The 18,777-nt window shown below is 36.6% G+C and overlaps 1 long non-coding RNA gene across 1 annotated transcript in view; it reads left to right on the top strand.

Moving 5' to 3' along the window:
• Positions 1-12,134, top strand: part of LOC123571888 (uncharacterized) — a 338,367-nt gene extending 326,233 nt beyond the window's left edge. The window contains exon 2 of the long non-coding RNA XR_006696187.3: positions 10,814-12,134. This is a non-coding gene — a long non-coding RNA (uncharacterized lncRNA). The remainder of the gene's footprint in view (positions 1-10,813) is intronic.
• The last annotated feature ends 6,643 nt before the right edge of the window (positions 12,135-18,777 follow it).

The raw sequence follows: 18,777 nt of genomic DNA, 5'->3' as shown, positions 1-18,777 counted from the left end.
CCATGATCAAGTGGGCTTCATCCCTGGGATGCAAGGCTGGTTCAACATTCGCAAATCAATAAACATAATCCAGCATATAAACAGAACCAAAGACAAGAACCACATGATTATCTCAATAGATGCAGAAAAGGCTTTTGACAAAATTCAACAGCCCTTCATGCTAAAAACGCTCAATAAATTCGGTATTGATGGAACGTACCTCAAAATAATAAGAGCTATTTATGACAAACCCACAGCCAATATCATACTGAATGGGCAAAAACTGGAAACATTCCCTTTGAAAACTGGCACAAGACAGGGATGCCCTCTCTCACCACTCCTATTCAACATAGTGTTGGAAGTTCTGGCTAGGGCAATTAGGCAAGAGAAAGAAATCAAGGGTATTCAGTTAGGAAAAGAAGAAGTCAAATTGTCCCTGTTTGCAGATGACATGTTTGTATATTTAGAAAACCCCATTGTCTCAGCCCAAAATCTCCTTAAGCTGATAAGCAATTTCAGCAAAGTCTCAGGATACAAAATCAATGTGCAAAAATCACAAGCATTCTTATACGCCAGTAACAGACAAACAGAGAGCCAAATCAGGAATGAACTTCCATTCACAATTGCTTCAAAGAGAATAAAATACCTAGGAATCCAACTTACAAGGGATGTGAAGGACCTCTTCAAGGAGAACTACAAACCACTGCTCAGTGAAATAAAAGAGGACACAAACAAATGGAAGAACATACCATGCTCATGGATAGGAATAATCAATATCGTGAAAATGGCCATACTGCCCAAGGTAATTTATAGATTCAATGCCATCCCCATCAAGCTACCAATGAGTTTCTTCACAGAATTGGAAAAAACTGCTTTAAAGTTCATATGGAACCAAAAAAGAGCCCGCATCTCGAAGACAATCCTAAGTCAAAAGAACAAAGCTGGAGGCATCACGCTACCTGACTTCAAACTATACTACAAGGCTACAGTAACCAAAACAGCATGGTACTGGTACCAAAACAGAGATATAGACCAATGGAACAGAACAGAGTCCTCAGAAATAATACCACACATCTACAGCCATCTGATCTTTGACAAACCTGAGAGAAACAAGAAATGGGGAAAGGATTCCCTATTTAATAAATGGTGCTGGGAAAATTGGCTAGCCAGAAGTAGAAAGCTGAAACTGGATCCTTTCCTTACTCCTTATATGAAAATTAATTCAAGATGGATTAGAGACTTAAATGTTAGACCTAATACCATAAAAATCCTATAGGAAAACCTAGGTAGTACCATTCAGGACATAGGCATGGGCAAAGACTTCATGTCTAAAACACCAAATGCAATGGCAGCAAAAGCCAAAATTGACAAATGGGATCTCATTAAACTAAAGAGCTACTGCACAGCAACAGAAACTACCATCAGAGTGAACAGGCAACCTACAGAATGGGAGAACATTTTTGCAATCTACTCATCTGACAAAGGGCTAATATCCAGAACCTACAAAGAACTCAAACAAATTTACAAGAAAAAAACAAACAACCCCATCAAAAAGTGGGCAAAGGATATGAACAGACATTTCTCAAAAGAAGACATTCATACAGCCAACAGACACATGAAAAAATGCTCATCATCACTGTCCATCAGAGAAATGCAAATCAAAACCACAATGAGATACCATCTCACACCAGTTAGAATGGCAATCATTAAAAAGTCAGGAAACAACAGGTGCTGGAGAGGATGTGGAGAAATAGGAACACTTTTACACTGTTGGTGGGATTGTAAACTAGTTCAACCATTATGGAAAACAGTATGGCGATTCCTCAAGGATCTAGAACTAGATGTACCATATGACCCAGCCATCCCATTACTGGGTATATACCCAAAGGATTGTAAATTATGCTGCTATAAAGACACATGCACACGTATGTTTATTGCAGCACTATTCACAATAGCAAAGACTTGGAATCAACCCAAATGTCCATCAGTGACAGATAGGATTAAGAAAATGTGGCACATATACACCATGGAATACTATGCAGCCATCAAAAGGGATGAGTTTGTGTCCTTTGTAGGGACATGGATGCAGCTGGAAGCCATCATTCTTAGCAAACTATCACAAGAACAGAAAACCAAACACCGCATGTTCTCACTCATAGGTGGGAACTGAACAATGAGATCACTTGGACTCGGGAAGGGGAACATCACACACCGGGGCCTATCTTGGGGAGGGGGGAGGGGGGAGGGATTGCATTGGGAGTTATACCTGATGTAAATGACGAGTTGATGGGTGCTGACGAGTTGATGGGTGCAGCACACCAACATGGCACAAGTATACATATGTAACAAACCTGCACGTTATGCACATGTACCCTAGAACTTAAAGTATAATAATAATAAATAAATTTTTAAAAAACACAAAAACAAAACAAAACAAAACAAAACATATAAGAATGTTAATTCTGTTGAGGCAAGAGATTTGTGGTAAGGGAAAATAACAGGAAATAATGAATACAGTTGAAATCAGTCAGACAAATAAAGTAAGCTTTTAAAATGTTTTGCCAGAATCATATGTCAAAATAATGTAGATTTTTTACCTGCATTTTACGCATTGCTTCTGCACATGTGTATGTAAAGCAACATATAAAATTATTGAAAAAAGAAGAATGAAGCAACACCAGAGGAGTTCAGGATTTGTACATGGCAAATCTAACTTTTTAAAAAAATTTGAAAATCATAAACATTTTTGGAAATATGACTAGAACTATAACAGTGAAGACCACAGAAAAATGACTCCTTCTTAACCCTCACCATTCTTCACCCAAGACAAACCATATACCTTGAATATATTGCAGTAAATTTTTTTCCTGGGAAGGTCTCTTCTCAGAAAAATAAATCAAACATTTGTATACTTTTCACCAAAAAAAAAAAAAAAAAAGAATTAAGATGACACATTAAAAAGTTAGTAATTAGTAAGCTCCCAATAAACGTTAGTTCACTTTTCCTTCCACAGCAGATATCAAGGAGTGCTGAAGAAGTAATACATAAGAGTGGTAATATGAAGAGTGGGTGAATAAAGAGAAAGAAATGTTTTGTGAATTACATGCACAACAACCTAATGGAGTGATGGGCGGTGGGCACTTGTTTAGAGAGAAAGGCAGGAATGATACCGAGATGTTGTAAAAACTAAACATCACCAATTTAACTTTAGGGATTTTACCAGGATCTGGTTTATTATCTCTGCAATATAGACCAATGGATTTTTATTTCAGTTTATTTTTCTCAGCCACGGTTGATTCACGCTTATCATACACTTATTCTAAAGGTACTCTATGGTTTCTATATTTACTCTACAGTTACTTTTTTCTCCCTGATTGTTGTGTATGCTTAGGTCTTTGACATTCTTATACTATCAAGATACCATAAAACATATTTTTATAATTTCAATAATGTTCTATCCTTAAATATTTGTGTTTTCTACATGTTTGTGTAATTTTTAAAAAAAATCATTTCAGGAATTGTGCAGTGGATATCAGGTACCACATACTTGAAGTTACTTTTCTCTTTTCCTTTTGGCTTCCTTATCTGAGACCCTCACTTTAAAAAATAAATTGGTATTTATAATCAAAATTATATCTGTATAAAAAATTATGCTATGTATATGTCTGTGTAAAGATGAATATGACTTTTTGTTTTATATAAACATATATATCTATAAAGTCATAGCAAATTACAACATAATAAAATTATAGTTTAAGCTATATGTAATCCAATAGTCAATTGTAATTTGGCCTTTTAAAAATTTTTAATTGTTTGTTTAGCCAATAAAATTGAGTTAGTATAAAGAGAATAGCGAAGACTTGAAAATTTATTTCTATCGTTTAAGAAACTATTAAATTTTATAACTAGTTTTAGCCATTATTAAGTATAGTTTTAAAAATTCAGTACACATCATTAAAATAAATATTTCACATTCTCAATACCTAACGGAAACTGATATCTGGTTAATTCTATACGAAATTCTTACAATCATTGACTATTGTGAAATAATTTTTTCTAAAGCTATTATATACTGAAATGTGGTCAAAGGATGAGAAATCCAGCTGCTTCTATTATTGCAGTAGATTTGGAATAAGAGCTCTACAATATGTTTCTCAAAAACTATAAATAATCTGTACTCTAAAGAATTTTTTCCAGCAGGAATAAAAAGCCCTGAAGAAACTTGTGAACACTTTATCATTTCTGCAAAACTATGAAAACACTAAAGCAGCTAATTTACTCATCGTTGATTTCCCCAGATGGCTGAGTTCCCATTAACTCACCAGAGAATGAGATGCAGACCCAGTGCCTTTACATGTCATTTTGATAAGACATAACGTCCAATCTTGTTTGTGTACTCCTTTCCCTTCTACCCTTAGTCTGCTTCACTACTGGTGGTCTGCCCGTGTGCAACACAGATGTTTCTCTCTCGGCTGCATGCTTTATTTTTCAAGTCGCTTCGGAGAGCATATGTTTCCATGCGAGCCTGTTCCTACCTTCTCCCAACATCTTCTTGTGCTACATAAACAATCTTCATCTGCCCCCTCAGATCTGGGGTGCATGAGCCTTTCACAGATGTCAATTTCTTTTTCAGCCTTTTTGCTTCTGGTGAACATGGTTTTCAGATAATGTCTCTCTTCCTTCTCTGTTCCAAATGACTCGGAATGTAGATTTTTTTTCCCCTCCTTTCAACTCAGTTTCCTTCTGTGACCCTAGCATGTTTTCTTGTCCTTTCTTCTAAGTCTGTCTTTGTACAAGCTCTCCAGATGGGATCAAGGATGAGTTCTTTCTGCTCCTTATTTTATTCTCCTTACAACTATTTCATTTGAAGAATAGGAAGAGACAAACTTCACAGGTTAAAAATTACTAATGCATGGCCACCTACATTTTTCTGGTTTGTTTATTTGACTTTTGGTGTTCTTTCACATTTTATTTATTTATTTATTTATTTAATTTATTTGCAGCTGCCATGTTTAATTTTTTTCATTTTTTCTAATTCACTACAAAGAAGTACAAAATATACATACATGAACATATTTATGACATACAACTATATATAAAACACAAAGTAACAGCTACTTTAATTTTTTTTTACTTTTATAAAACAGAAATTTCTGCTTCTCTTTCATTCATTCAACACATATTTGTTGAGTACATCTTAAGTGCCATGAATTTTTCTGAGTACCAGCATTTAAGCAATAAATAAAATAGAGAATATCTCCCTTTTCAAGGAATTTATATTCTATCATGAGAGACAGACAGATAATAAACAAGTACACAAGTAAGGTAACTATGAGAGGATGACAGTTGAGCTGAAATCTGAATAACAAGCAGGAGTCTTGATAAAAAAAAAATTAAGTAATAAGAACTTCAGGAAGAAAGAACAAGTGCAAAATCCCTATAAAAGGATGGATGTGTGCATTATTGAGTAACAGAAGTGAGTCTCCTGTGGCTGACGTGTCATCATAAGCATGATGGGGAAGGCTAGATGCAGGGTTGGAGTGGTAGTCAGGGGCCAGATCATTTAGGACTTTTGAAGACTGGGTAAGGATTTTCCATTTTATTCTAAATGCTCTAGGAAGCCATGAAAGCGTTTTAAGAAAGGAAGTGACATGATCTGATTTATGTTTTTAAACCATTAATTTGGCCCTGTGATAATTTATTATGGCAGGCTGAAAGGTAGAAGGGAGGCCACACATATGATGCTTTATAATTATCAACCTTAATATAACTGTAATCAAACACAAAAATATTTATTTTCAGGGAAGACTTTGTTAACTCTTGTGGTTTTGCCATCTCTTCTCTTAACGAATCTGCAGTGTTTTTAGTAGAACGATAATGGCGTCTTCATATTTCAATCAAACTCCTTACCTTGGCATAAAAAGATTTCCAGGATTTTATCCTTCAACCTCTTTCCTTAACTCGGGGTTTTCTCATCCCATCACCAACATATTGTATTATAAGCCTTCGCCTCAGCTCTATTGAACCACATCCTGATTCATTACCAGGCCTTGTGACTCCTGCATCTGCCTCTGTTCACTCTGCTCTCTTGTTTGGGAAACATCATCTCCCTCTTCCTCTCCACCCTCCAGAAAGCTTCCTTTCTGCCCACCTTGTATGTACTCTCTCCATATCCCACAGAGGCTTCTGTCAAAGTGGCCAAAACATAAATCTTTTTGAAAGAGTAGAGAAGACTAGAAAATGCTGGAAAGCTAGCAAAGACAAACATTGTCAAGGATTTTAAGGGTAAGGTAAGGACTTGTTGACTTTAACCCCAAGGTTGTAGAAGGGCTTCAGAAGAATTTCAGTATGGGAGTAACAAGATCTGAATTGCCTTTTAGAAAGTTCATTTTGGTGATACACTGGCAAGAGGAGCAAGTAGAATGACAAAATGACACTACAAGAAGGCTACTGTATTAGGGCAGATAAGACACAGTGGGACTTGAAACATTTATATACATAACGTGCACACACAGAGAGATGTAATAGAGAAAATTGAGAAGAAAGGATGTATATTAGGGTTCTCTAGAGGGACAGAACTAATAGGATATATAAATAGATTGATAGATATACTATTATATCTATACCTATATATATATACCTATATATATAGATAGATATGCTATATATATATATAGTGTTTGTATATATAAAAGAAAAGTAAGTTTATTCAGTATGAACTCACATGATCACAAGGTCCCACAACAGGCCATCTGCAAGCTGAGGAGTAAAGAGAGCCAGTTCGAGTCCCAAAACTGAAGAACTTGGAATCCTATGTTCAAGGTCAGGAAGCATCCAGCATGGGAGAAAGATGTAGGCTGGGAGGCTAGGCCAATCTTCTCTTTTCACATTTTTCTGCCTGCTTTATATTCTAGCTGTGATGGCAGCAGATTAGATGGTGACCACCCAGATTAAGGGTTGGGTCTGCCTTTCCCAGCCCACAGACTCAAATGTTAATCTCCTTTGGCAACACCCTCACAGACACACCCAGGATCAATACTTTGCGTCCTTCAATCCAATCAAGTTGACACTCAGTATTAGCCATCACAGGATGCATTCATGAATACTTAACTGATAAATAATATGTAGTGGAATGCAGTTCAATAAGAGAAAATGCATCAGGTGAGTGGTTTTTGCAGGACAGCATGTGAGAACTGGGCAACAGTTGTTTCCAGTTGTGAAGAAGCAATTCTGTCATATGGATAGTGTTCTCATTTTTAATCCTAGACCTATTTAGCTCATGTTACAGGAATTCTCACTTTTGCTGGTTGCCAACATATCCGGTGAGGGAAATTCAGTATTAAGCTGTTAAGATGGCTATATCAATTCTTAAAATCTACAGAGCCAGGTTCCAAATTAGTCTGTCCCTTCAGAAAAGGACATGGCATCTGTTCCTTGCTTGCTGGCTGGTTGTACATACTTTTCACTAGACCTACATTTTAGAATTGCCCAGTGCTGTCAGAATGATTGTAATTCTGCTCTCAGGTAAAGACAGCCTGTAATAATAATGCTGAGTGTATCAACAAATAGCATTAACTCATTTAATTTCCTAGTCTTAGTGCCTGAAGATGTTCATTAGTTTTCTATGTAAGTAAGGCACCATGCTAAAAATTTTTTTTTTCAGTTCTGTATATTTTTAAAAAGCAGTATATTCTCTGATGGTTACCTGCACTGGCATCCTATATGAAAAATAAAGAGTTATTATCATAAAAATGTTATTAGAATTCTTTTATTGTGTCAACACTGTGCTTTCCATTTCACGAAATTACCTTCTTGTTTCTCTGTTGTTTGCCTTTGTTTACGTCATTGTGATTTATGTTTTCCATTTTTTTCTGTGAATGAATTTTGAATGTCTTTACTACTGGTAGTAATACTAAAGTAGAAGAATTAGGCATTCCCATACTTAATCCTTATAGATGAAATAACAGCGTTCCCTGGTGTGCAAGTGCTGTGGTGGGAGCAAGCTGGGTGAATTGGAGACACACCATTTTAGGACACAGGAGAAATGATGGCAGGGCCAGGCATGGTTTAGGTTCTTTTGCTCCTTCCCTCACCATCTTGTCATAAAGTCTCTTTTATACTATTACCCAATTCTTTGACTTCTAATTAATAGATAAGCAATAACTATTTATTTAGTAAATATTTCATATTTTTCTCACAATTAGGTAATAACAAGCTTCTTTGATAGAGAAGCTTAAGGGCCTCCTAAACCTGTGTAAATTTCCAGGTTTTTGTTTTTTAGTCAACTTCCTTTTCTGCCACTTATTTTTTTTAAATTTAAAAGCCCACATTGAGATTTGTTTACAGAGAATACACATTCTTTTGCCTTAATTGTTGTGTATCTCCCTAACTCCCTTTTTAGTTCAACTTCAAAAATGGAGAGAAAGTAGAGAATTTGATAATGCAAATCCAAAGAACATTGCTAAGTCACTTACATTGAAGCATAAATAATATGGTCATTCTAGGCATTGAGGATGTTGGATGAAGAGAGCTTGCAATTTTAGATAGAGTGACCAGAAAAGGCCTCACAGAGAAGATGGCATTTCAGTAAGACCTAAAGGAAATGAAGTGGTGAGTAATGTGGACATCTTGGGGAAGATTTCTTGGATAGATGCAGCAGGCCCTGAAGTGTTTGCATACCTGGTGTCTTCAAGGGACAAGAAGGTGGGCTGTAGCTGGAGAGGATTAAGGACGACAGTACAAGTAGATGAGAATGAAGAGGTAAGTGGAGGAAGTTGAGTCAGGAAAATCTCATAAGGCCTTCACATCATTGTACTCTGAATGAGGCAGAGGCCATTAAAAGATTTTCAGCAGTGAAGTAACTTGATTTGACTTAGTTTTCACAGGTTCATTTTGCCTGCTGTGTGGAAACAGACTGTAGAGGATAAAGGGTGGAAGCAGGGAGACTAGTGGTTTGGGTGTTTCTCCTGCCCAATTCTCATGTTGAAATGTTGGATGTGGGGCCTTGTGGAAGGCGTTTGAATCATGGGGGTGGATCCCTCATGTCTTGGTGCTGTCCTCATGATAGTGAGTTCTCATGAGATCTGTTTGTTTAAAAGTGTGTGACACCTCCCTCCAACCTTGTTCCTGCTCTTGTCATGTGATGTGCCTGCTACCTGAGGGCTTCACCAGGAGACAAGCAGATGCTGGTGCCATGCTCTCTGCATCCTGCAGAACCATGAGTCAATTAAAATTCTTTTACTTATAAATTACCCAGTCTCAGGTATTTCTTCATAGCAATTCAAAGAACAACCTAATACAACTAGTTAGCCATGTAATAATCCAGAGTGGAACTACTGGTGTCTCGAAATAGAGTGGTAGCATTTGAAGGAGTGAAAAATGGTTGGATTCCTGCATATGTGAATTAGAGAAAGGGAGGAGTAAAGCATGAACTTGGGGTTTAGGCTTGTGCCACTGGAAGAATCAGCTTCTTTCACTGAAATGGAAAAACTATGAGATAAGAGTTGATTTGGTGGAAAATTGATGGTCTCATTGTTAGATAAAGTTTGAGATATTGATTAGACATTTACATGAGTGTCAAGTAGATGGAAAAGAACTCTGAAACCATTACTGTAAAGATAACGTTAAAAGCCATTGGACAAGATGAGATCACAAAAAGAGTGAGTACAAATAGAAAAGAAAGAACATTCAGGGACTGAGCCCTGGGATAATTCTATGTTTAAAGGTTCAGGAAGTCTGAAAAAATAATTAAAATAAACAAAAAGGTATTCTCAAACAGCTTGACAATAATCTTCAGGTGATGAAATTATGATTTTGTCTATTCTTTTTGTATTTTCTAATATAAGTAGGTAATACATTTTATATTGCTTTATAATTTATAATTTACATGCAATAAAGCACAATTTTTAGTTGTTCAATCTTATGAGTTTTGACAATTATACAAACTCATGTGACTCTTTAAAAATAAGATATGAAATATTTTCATGACCCCACAAAATTCTCACCTGTCCCATTGCAGTTAATTTCCCACCCTCATCTACATGTGATTATTTTTTGACTTCAATCATCATAGATTAGTTTTGCCTGCCAAGAGTTTTATATAAATGACTTTGTTTTGCTTTTTATTAGCATTATTTCTGCAGTGTACATGATTACAATACACTGCATACATCAGTAGTTTTTCCTTTTTGAGAGGTAAGTATTCCATTTTATGTGTACAAAATGATAGCATATCCTTCCCCTGATGATGCACATTTGAATTGTTTCCAGTTTTATGCTATTACAAATAAGACTGCCATGGATATTTTTGTACAAGTCTTTTTGAGATATACGTTTTCATTTTATTTGACCATAGGTACATGTAATCTAACTTTGTAAGAGATAGCCAAACAGTTCTGAAAAATAGTTATACTACCTTATACTCCCAGGCGAAATATTTTTAAATAGAAAATAGTTGTTTTCTTTAAAAATTGCTCTGAGAATTTCATAATTTTAAATATTCATTATACTCTTTACTGTAAATCTGTGATCTAACAACTTGTCAAAATATTCTAAGTGTAAGTTTTTGAAGATTTTACTACGGCAGTAAGGAGAAGTCACAAATTGATAAGTGCTAATGGAATAGTTTGTGAAAAGGTTGTTCATTACTAAATTAAGCATTATATGCAAATTAATTTAATAAACTCTTGACTTGACTCAAGCAAGGATGGGAAGGAGCTTTCTCTACTTCTCTATGTGAGAAGTTACATCCCTAACAGGAGTGATCTCAGTCTGTGCTTCATTCAATTGTATCCATCTTACAACTTCCTTCGTTTCTTTTTTCTTTTTCTTCCAGCTTCATCTGTTTGGAATCAAAAGTGTGGAAAACCTGGAAATTATGTTATAAGGATAGCAGAATAATCCTCGTCACTGACAGGTGATGAGCTGCACAGAGTGTTCTCTTGTCACAATGGCAGAGATTTCAGCAACAGAGGAAAATCCAGTGGTCAAGATGCTTACCTGTCTCGGTGTCCAGCATGTGTCCTGGAGAAGTGCCCCTAAAGCACCTTCAGCTGTGTTTATTTAAACACTTGACACAAGACTCTGATGCATTTTAATTTTTCAATGTTTAAATTTAGCTGTTTTAATGAGGTTCTAGTTTTAATAAGCAACAAAAGATTTTTCAGTATTATCATGAGACCTTAAACTCTGTGATCTATATAAAACTCAGAGAGAACCTGTCTTGAGTAGTTTAAATCTCTAATTAAATCAGTATTTCTACCTAGCAACAGAGTAGCAAAAGTATTAATTCACTGGTTCTCAATAGGGGTGGGGGAGCAGATTTTGACTCCTAACCCAGGGGACATTTGGCAATGTCAAGACATATTTGGTTGTCATAACTCATGGAGGTGACAGTGCTTCTGGCATCTAGTGGGTAGAGGTCACGGATGCTGCTGAATATCCTGCAGGGCTCAGGACAGCCCCTACCTCCATAAAAACTTTTCTGGCCCAGAATGTCAATAGTGCAACTGTTGAGAAACCGTCTATAAAATGATTGGTGTGGGTAGGAGAATATACTAAAATGCTAAAATAGCAGGCTTGAAATTATTTGCATATCAGCAGAGTGGAGTTTATAACTGACTGACTAAAAAATCTGGTATAGGACCTGTCCTCCAGGGGTGACGCTAAATCTGCTGATATAATACTAACTCAGCATCTGTAAAATTAGAAACATATCTCCAGGGTGGGGTCAGACCAAAGAATGGTACACGTCGCTTCAATTTTAAAGAGTTGGAAATGATGTTGCTCAGAGGAAATATTGGGTCTCAGTTGAGCTGTGAGGTGGGGCAGGTTGCTATGTTTTCAGGCACAGCGTCTTAGTTAGAATGGGAGAAGCTCTGAATACCCTACTGAAGTAGTCCCTGCTGCAGTGTTCTGTACCATGACATGCTCTTTTTGCTTTCTCAGCACTTTTATAAACTTTTAATTAATTTTTATTGTTCATGTTGCTATTGCTTTTAGTCTACTCTCTGTCTATCTCATTGGAATGTAAGCTCTATGAGAGCAGTGACTATATGGTATCACTTAATATTGTATGTCTAGTAGCTACCAGAGTGCCTACCATTATAACAAGCATCAATAAATTTAACATTTTTGAATTAAATGAATGAATTAAATATGTTTGTAGTGTGAATTCTTAGCATAATGCATCTATTTTCAACAGCAGAGAAGCTTCTGCCATACAAAGGGAACATTTCCTCAGAAAGTTCATACTTTCTCTTTTGTCACATTCCTCTTACTAAGAAAAATTCAATAATTGGCAACTAGAAGGACCCCTTTACTTGACCCATTTCCCTATTGATTATGTGTAAGTACCTTGAGTCATTGAACAATCTCTGGAAAATGTTTCTCTTCTTGAGTTATCTAAAGAAAAGAGAATATGAGTGTCAATAATCATACAGAAGGTACTGTTGCCTGATTACTATGCCCCTAATTTTAATAGTCAAAAGGCAGTGAATTTCCTTCCAGGCTTTTACAGAATGGAGTTAAAACTAAGTCTGCATTTACACATTGACCATCAAAATTTTAACAGTTCGATGCTGGGTAAGTGGCTTAAAACACTTTCATTGAAAATTTTTTACCTTTCCCTAATTAGCCATTCAAACAATGGACACCTGTGGAACCTGCCTGTCCCAAGTCCCCAGCAGCCCTTAGTAAAGGTGATTGATGGCTACATAAAACATGATCTTAAGTTTAGGCTCCCTTAAGCAACTATCTATTTATCTTAAATAATTCTAGTCCGACTGTCCCAATTTCCACTTGTGGCTGAGAATGCTTGGAAGTGGGACCATCGCCTGATTTAGTTCAGACTTTCCAGCTTACAGCTGACTCCCTTCACCACAAACATTCCTATCTTTAAAGTGCTACCTGAGGTCCTATTAGTGATATTTACCATTTTTAAAATTTTGAGTGTTTCTGTATAGTGGCAGTTTCACGTTGGTGTTATCCTAGGAAAAGTTTCCTAAAGCTTGGAAATGAGGCAAAAAGATGATTGCAGTCATTTCAATATCATGTTACAGAAGTGCCTCTCAAAGTTTAATGTGCTCCTGAATCACCTGGAAATATTTTCAAACTGTAAGTTCTGATTAGGTGCATCTGATTGAGTATCTGCCCCAGATACTCAATTTTAAACAGTCTCAGGTGGTATCGATTCTCCTGAATCATGAGCCACATTTTGAGTAGCAAGATGCTAGGGCAAATTTTGAAAACCCATGTAAAAGTCCTTGTCTCTCTCTAATGCAGTGGTTCTCAATTGCTTGCATCTTAAAATCACCTGGGGAGGTTTGAAAACTCCTTCCTCTCAGACCTCACCTGTTTCCAACTAAATCAGAATATCAGTGGTAAGACCTACTTAATGAAAGCTTTAAAAACTTCCCAGATGTTTCTAATATTCTCTAACAGACTATGGCTTTGTTTACAGAACAGATTAAGGGTATTTTTTATAGTTCTGTACAATTGGGTAAGGCATGATGGTTTTGTTTTCCTGTAATAATTTTCTTACCAACTTTGTATCTAATTTGGCACTTTATTTCACGTTTTCTTCCTACTGACTAAAAGTTTGTTTCTCAAATGCTATTTGGAGCTACCTTTGGAACTACCTTTGTCATCTTGCTAGTTCCCTCATTAATGAGTGAAATAAAACTTTGACACACAATGCTTTGATGGTTTTTGTCCTAGCCAATCTATTACTATACTTTCTTAGTTATTAGCTACATTTTCTTTTTGAGCAGCAGCCAATCTTTATAGGAAGTTGGTAAAGAATATATTATAAATAAATTCGTACACTATTTTGGTGTCTCCCCACATCAAGCTAATAATTGATTACTAGTTCAGTAATTGTGGTCATACTTGATCTTAAAGTACATTTCTAGAGATCAGATTTACATTCTGACCAGGCCAATGACTAAATTTGGAAGAAAGTTCCCTTTAATTTTGGGGGGTTTTGTTTTGAGAGAGTCTTACTCTGTTGCCCAGGTTGGAGTGCAGTAGCACATTCAGGATTCACTGCAGCATTGACCTCGCAGACTCAAGCAATCTTCCTGCCTCAGCCTCCCAAAGTGTTGGGATTACAGGCTTAGCCACCAAGCCCAGCCAAGTTCCCTCTTTTATTTAAAAGAAAAGTGCTACTGGCAAATTGGATAAAGAGTCAAGACCCATCAGTTTGCTGTATTCAGCAGACCCATCTCACATGCAGAGACACACATAGCCTCAAAATAAAGGGATGGAGGAAGATCTACTAAGCAAATGGAGAACAAAAAAAAAGCAGGGGTTGCAATCCTAGTCTCTGATAAAACAGACTTTAAACCATCAAAGATCAAAAGAGACAAGGCCATTACATAATGGTAAAGGGATCAATTCAACAGGAAGAGCTAAGTATCCTAAATATATATGCACCCAATACAGGAGCACTCAGATTCATAAAGCAAGTCCTTAGAGACTTACAAAGAGACTTAGACTCCCATACAATAATAATGGGAGACTTCAACACCCCACTGTCAACATTAGACAGATCAATGAGACAGAAAGTTAACAAAGATATCCAGGAATTGATCTCAACTCTGCACCAGGCAGCCCTAATAGACATCTACAGAACTCTCCACCCCAAATCAACAGAATATACATTCTTCTCAGCACCACATCACACTTATTCCAAAATTGACCATATAATTGGAAGTAAAGCACTCCTTAGCAAATGTACAAGAACAGAAATTATAACAAACTGTTTCTCAGACCACAGGGCAATCAAACTAGAACTCAGGACTAAGAAACTCAATCAAAACCACTCAACTACATGGAAACTGAACAACCTGCTTCTGAATGACTACTGGATCCATAACGAAATGAAGGCAGAAACAAAGATGTTCTTTGAAACCAATGAGAACAAAGATACAGCATACAAGAATCTCTAGGACACATTTAAAGCAGTGTGTAGAGGGAAATTTATAGCACTATATGCCCACAAGAGAAAGCTGGAAAGATCTAAAATTGACACTCGAACGTCACAATTAAAAGAACCAGAGAAGCAAGAGCAAACACATTCAAAAGCTAGCAGAAGACACAAAAAACCCTCCAAAAAATCAATGAATCCAGGAGCTGTTTTTTGAAAAGATCAACAAAATTCATAGACCTCTAGCAAGACTAATAAAGAAGAAAAGAGAGAAGAATCAAATAGATGCAATAAAAAATGATAAAGGGGATATCACCACCGACCCCACAGAAATACAAACTACCATCAGAGAATACTGTAAACACCTCTATGCAAATAAACTAGAAAATCTAGAAGAAATGGATAATTTCCTGGACTCTTACACTCTCCCAAGACTAAACCAGGAAGAAGTTGAATCCCTGAATAGACCAATAGTAGGCTCTGAAATTGAGGCAATAATTAATAGCCTACCAACCAAAAAAAGTCCAGGACCAGATGGATTCACAGCTGAATTCTACTAGAGGTACAGGGAGGAGCTGGTACCATTTCTTCTGAAACTATTCCAATCAGTAGAAAAAGAGGAAATCCTCCATAACTCATTTCATGAGGCGAACATCATCCTGATACCAAAGCCTGGCAGATATACAACAAAAAAGGAGAATTTTAGACCAATATCCCTGATGAACATCGATGCAAAAATCCTCAATAAAATACTGGCAAACCGAATCCTGCAGCACATCAAAAAGCTTATCCACCATGATCAAGTGGGCTTCATCCCTGGGATGCAAGGCTGGTTCAACACACGCAAATCAATAAATGCAATCCAGCATATAAACAGAACCAAAGACAAAAACCACATGATTATCTCAATAGATGCAGAAAAAGCCTTTGACAAAATTCAACAGCCCTTCATGCTAAAAACTCTCAATAAATTCAGTATTGATGGGACATATCTCAAAATAATAAGAGCTATTTATGACAAACCCACAGCCAATATCATACTGAATGGGAAAAAAACTGGAAGCATTCCCTTTGAAAACTGGCACAAGACACGGATGCCCTTTCTCACCACTCCTATTCAACATAGTGTTGGAGGTTCTGGCTAGGGCAATTAGGCAAGAGAAAGAAATCAAGAGTATTCAGTTAGGAAAAGAAGAAGTCAAATTGTCCCTGTTTGCAGATGGCATGATTGTATAGTTAGAAAATCCCATCGTCTCAGCTCAAAATCTCCTTAAGCTGATAAGCAACTTCAACAAAGTCTCAGGATACAAAATCAATGTGCAAAAATCACAAGCATTCTTATATACACCAAAAACAGACAAACAGAGAGCCAAATCATGAATGAACTTCCATTCACAATTGCTTCAAAGAGAAAAAATATCTAGGAATCCAACTTACAAGGGATATAAAGGACCTCTTCAAGGAGAACTACAAACCACTGCTCAGTGAAATAAAAGAAGACACAAACAAATGGAAGAACATACCATGCTCATGGATAGGAATAATCAATATCGTGAAAATGGCCATACTGCCCAAGGTAATTTACAGATTCAATGCCAACTCCACCAAGCTACCAATGAGTTTCTTCACAGAATTTGAAAAAACTGCTTTAAAGTTCATATGGAACCAAAAAAGAGCCCGCACTGCCAAGATAATCCTAAGTCAAAAGAACAAAGCTGGAGGGATCATGCTACCTGACTTCAAACTATACTACAAGGCTACAGTAATCAAAGGAGCATGATATGGTACCAAAACAGAGATATAGACCAATGAAACAGAACAGAGTCCTCAGAAATAATACCACACATCTACAGCCATCTGATCTTTGACAAACCTGAGAGAAACAAGAAATGGGGAAAGGATTCCCTATTTAATAAATGGTGCTGGGAAAATTGGCTAGCCATAAGTAGAAAGCTGAAACTGGATCCTTTCCTTACTCCTTATATGAAAACTAATTCAAGATGGATTAGAGACTTAAATGTTAGACCTAATACCATAAAAACCCTAGAAGAAAACCTAGGTAATGCCACTCAGGACATTGGCATGGGTAAGGACTTCATGTCTAAAACACCAAAAGCAACGGCAACAAAAGCCAAAATTGACAAATGGGATCTAATTAAACTAAAGAGCTTCTGCACAGCAAAAAAAAGTACCACCAGAGTGAACAGGCAACCTACAGAATGGGAGAAAATTTTTGCAATCTACTCATCTGACAAAGGGCTAATATCCAGAACCTACAAAGAACTCAAACAAATTTACAAGAAAAAAACAAACCCCATCAAAAAGTAGGCAAAGGATATGAACAGACATTTCTCAAAAGAAGACATGCATATAGCCGATAGACACATGAAAAAATGCTCGTCATCACCAGCCATCAGAGAAATGCAAATCAAAACCACAATGAGATACCATCTCACACCAGTTAGAATGGCAATCATTAAAAAGTCAGGAAACAACAGGTGCTGGAGAGGATGTGGAGAAATAGGAACACTTTTACACTGTTGATGGGATTGTAAACTAGTTCAACCATTGTGGAAAATAGTATGGCGATTCCTCAAGGATCTAGAACTAGAAATACCATTTGACCCAGCCATCCCACTACTAGGTATATACCCAAAGGGTTGTAAATCATGCTGCTATAAAGACACATGCACATGTATGTTTATTGCGGCACTATTCACAATAGCAAAGACTTGGAATCAACCCAAACGTCCATCAGTGACAGACTGGATTAAGAAAATGTGGCAGATATACACCATGGAATACTATGCAGCCATAAAAAAGGATGAGTTTGTGTCCTTTGTAGGGACACGGATGCAGCTGGAAACCATCATTCTCAGCAAACTATCACAAGAACAGAAAACCAAACACTGCATTTTCTCACTCATAGGTGGGAATTAAACAATGAGATCACTTGGACTCAGGAAGGGGAACATCATAAACCAGGGCCTATTATGGGGAGGGGGGAGGGGGGAGGGGTGGCATTGGGAGTTATACCTGATGTAAATGACGAGTTGATGGGTGCTGACGAGTTGATGGGTGCAGCACACCAACATGGCACAAGTATACATATGTAACAAACCTGCACGTTGTGCACTTGTACCCTAAAACTTAAAGTATAATAAAAAAAAGTAACAAAGAAAAATAAAATAAAATAAAATAAAATTAGGAAAAAGAAATGTAAAAAAAAAAAAAAAAAGAAAAAAAAAAAAGAAAAAGAAAAATGCCATGGCATAACTTTAGCTGGTTTGTATTTGGAGTTGCTCTCCCACAGTGGGGATAAGTTAGCTCTACTTCACCTATACTTTTTCCTTATGACTGATGCCTCCCATTTTCAGGATGTCAGGCCTGGGTCTGAGGGACTGCCTGTAGCAATGTCAATTGGCCCACTTAGGGATCAAACCTGTGAACTTGTCTTCATCAACACTGTACTCCTACCAGAGGTGTGAACCTGCCATTTTTGTCAACTGATTGATTTCACTGAAAGTTATTATTCTGAAATTGTTCTGCTTCTTAGAGAAAGGAAATATTGTATTAAAGATGGATAAAGGTATAATTACTCTTTATATATTACAAAACTAAAATTCAATGAAAAATTCAGCTAAAAAGATATTTATGTATTTAAAACAATCCCAAACAAGTCAGTCAGTAAGGGTACTTAACCTTAGACAAGTTCATATTATCCCTTCTTTTTAGGTCTTGCCTCTAATATTTTTCAACTTAAAGTTTATTTTACCAACATAGCTACATTTATTGCCAATTTCCATAATATATGATAAACATTAAACGTGGCTACTGTTATCTTAATATCAAAGCTGCTTTTCTCAAGTGAT

This window comes from Macaca fascicularis, chromosome 2 (assembly GCF_037993035.2).
Source record: "Macaca fascicularis isolate 582-1 chromosome 2, T2T-MFA8v1.1".
NCBI classification, from domain to species: Eukaryota; Metazoa; Chordata; class Mammalia; order Primates; family Cercopithecidae; genus Macaca; species Macaca fascicularis.
The sequence above is the reverse complement of the archived record's forward strand: the minus strand, read 5'-3'. Positions and strand labels throughout refer to the sequence as shown.